Source organism: Populus trichocarpa, chromosome 2, assembly GCF_000002775.5.
Source record: "Populus trichocarpa isolate Nisqually-1 chromosome 2, P.trichocarpa_v4.1, whole genome shotgun sequence".
Taxonomy (NCBI): Eukaryota; Viridiplantae; Streptophyta; class Magnoliopsida; order Malpighiales; family Salicaceae; genus Populus; species Populus trichocarpa.
Genome location: NC_037286.2, coordinates 18776394 through 18779513, shown reverse-complemented (window position 1 = coordinate 18779513; position 3120 = coordinate 18776394). Strand labels below are relative to the sequence as shown.

The window sequence follows — 3120 nt, the reverse complement described above, 5'->3', positions numbered from 1 at the left end:
AATAAGATAATTAATATGATCATGTTAAAAATTTATAATGAACTATTAAGGATAAATCATCCGATTGGAACCTCCTTTGTGTGTGGTTTTTAGTTGATAAAAAAGAGAGTTTATACTATATTTATTTCTAATACTATTAGTGGATCTTCTAACCTTGACAATTGCTTTTATCTTTGATTAATACTCACATCAATATCACATCTCAAAAGTTCTCTTCAACTCCTTTTCATTTGTTGTTTATAATTTTATATAGTTCACCTCCCTGTGATTCAAACCCGGTCTTGCCGAGTTATTTATTACTTCGACACTCCTGCACTTGAGATAATACATCAATCTTTTGATCGTGTCAAGTTTTTTACGTCATTGCCGGGGAGGTAAGTTACTTTATAAATTATATATTTTGTTTTGTTTTTCTTTTCACTTTTATTGTTTTTCTAATTTTTTTTCTTTGTTTCTTCCTTTTCTTTTTCTTTCCTTCTGCACTTGTATGAGAGTTTGGTCACGCACATTAAGTGGTAGATTTTCTAGGAAATCCTCATCATTTTCAGAAAACATGGCTAAAGAGGATAATCAGTCGCTCCATAATGAGAATAATCGTGTTAGAACACTTAGAGACCATATGAATCCACCAAGAACAAGTGCACCCTCATGTATAGTTTTCCCTCCTTATGCATCTCACTTTAATTTTAAGCCAGACATTATTCAACTTTTACATACTTTTCATGGCTTAGATCTAGAAAATTCATACTTGCATTTGAGAGAATTTGAAGAAGTTTGTAACACTTATAATGACTTAAATTGTAGCATGAACACCATCAGATTAAAACTTTTTCCTTTTTCTTTGAAAGATAAAGCTAAAACATGGTTATACAATCTTAGGTCAGGATCCATTCGTGCTTGGGATGAAATGCAACAACAGTTTTTAAAGAAGTTTTTTCCATCTCATAGAACTCTTCAAAAGACAAAGCACTACATTCACTCAAAAGCCAGGAGAAACATTTTACCAATTTTAGGATAGGTATAAAGATTTGCTTAATACATGTCCTCATCATGGTTTTGAAACATGGAGATTGGTTTCACATTTCTATGAAGGATTAACACCTAAAGATAGGCAAATGTTAGAATTGATGTGCAATGGAACTTTTGAAAATAAAAACCCTGATGAAGCAATGGAATACATGGGCTTGTTAGTTGAAAATGCTCAGAATTGGGACATTACAGGTACTTATGAGGTACCAGGTAAAACTCAACCTCATACATCTAGTGGAGGAATGTACAACCTTAGGGAAGATCATGACCTCCAAGCCAAATTTGCATATTTAGTTAGAAAAGTCGAGGCACTAGAATTGAAAAGTAGTGGTCATTTGAAATCTGTTCAAGAAATTGTATGTCAAATCTATGAAACTAATGAACACTCAACCAATGATTGTCCAACTTTGCCTTCTTTTAAGGAATGTCTCCATGAACAAGCCAATGTTTTAAACAGTTTCCAAAGACCAAATCAGAATCCAAACTCACAAACATATAACCCTGGTTGAAGAAATCATCTAAATTTCAGTTAGAAGAGTAGTAACAATAATGCACAAACTTCACAACCACCATTTCAAGCACACCATAATTTTCAAAATTCTCATGGATATGCACCTCCTTATGTTCCCCCTCCTAGAAAAAATCTTGAGGAAACATTGCATGCATTTATGGTAAATGTTCATTTCAAATGCAGGGATATCTCACAATTTAAAGGATTGATTGATGTGTTTAATTATTGAAATTGAGAAGACAAAGAGAGGGCTAAGAAAGGTGAAAAGGCTTCACTAATGGTGTTAGAATATGTATAATATAAACTCAACATGGACTTCAATATTTATATCCAAGAAAGTTTGTTATTAACATGTCTTATCTTTTTATCTTACTAATTCTTAATACCTTGCTTGTTAAATGATCAATCTAGATTGTGTTGTACAACCCTTGATACAACAAATACTTGGCACTTTCATAGCCTACTGTATGGTATAACCGACACTTGTGCTATGAAAGGAACTTGATTTGTTGTTAACATAAGTTAACATCATGAATTCTTGACAATATTTAAAAGTATGGTGTTACTAAAATAAGATAATTAATATGATCATGTTAAAAATTTATAATGAACTATTAAGGATAAATCATCCGATTGGAACCTTCTTTGTATGTGGTTTCTAGTTGATTAATAAAAAGAGTTTATACTATACTTATTTTTAATACTATTAGTGGATCCTCTAACCTTGACAATTGCTTTTATCTTTGATACTATACTTATTCTACATCTTGGAACCAAGCCAATTTGGGAGCAGCTTTGTGATAATGGAACCAACCAGCAAAAAGCATTAAGGCCGCAAAGACCAATGCACCAATTACCGTACAATAAAGTTGTAATTCACTAGTTATTCTAGATGCTCTCCAAATCTGAAAAAAAACCGGAGGTTCTTTGTATTCCTCAAAAACCCCCACCCACATCACCATTCAATATTTCTTGGCCCACTATTAGGCAAACTACTTGGGCGCTAGGCTCAATATGAGTAGGATCGCTTAGCCATGCTTCATAATTGAAAAAACAAGCACCGTCGAAATACATGCCACTCAGCCAAAGAAAGATGATGGAGGAGTTGGCCGAAATGAGCACTAAAGACTTTTCAGGAGATCTTTTCCAAATCACTGGTATGGCTATTGAAATTGTGAGCATCAGCATGTAGGTTCCAGATCCAAGTGGTAGTATCAGGTCCTTTAGCTATTGTTCTTGAGAAATGACCGGGTTTGGCCCATTCCTCGAAAGAAGTTTTGATAGGATCCCTATCTACCAAAATTTTGACTTTTGGTTCCGTCGAATGAATAATCATTGAGTCCTCCTCTTTCCGGACAACACATACAAAGAGACCTGCCAACAGTCAAGTAATTGGTGAACCTATGAGAGATTTTTCTAATCAGTTTTTTTCTATCTATCTAGTTTCGTTAGCTATTCACTAGAGCAATTATGATCTGGAAGTCGATCTAAGGCAAGTGTTCGGATCTATTATGTCATAGCCACGAGGCACTCAACGGACCTTTCTAGGCTGATGCAAAAACAATTTTTTTGTGTAACCG

The 3120-nt window shown here is 34.0% G+C and overlaps 1 non-coding gene and 1 pseudogene across 1 annotated transcript; both read right to left on the bottom strand.

Moving 5' to 3' along the window:
- Positions 1–949: 949 nt before the first annotated feature.
- On the bottom strand, positions 950–1057 carry LOC112326696 (small nucleolar RNA R71). The gene has a single exon (XR_002980628.1). It is a non-coding gene; the product is annotated as a small nucleolar RNA R71 (small nucleolar RNA).
- Positions 1058–2295: 1238 nt separating this feature from the next.
- On the bottom strand, positions 2296–2915 carry LOC127905023 (photosystem I P700 chlorophyll a apoprotein A1-like; annotated as a pseudogene).
- Positions 2916–3120: the final 205 nt, after the last annotated feature.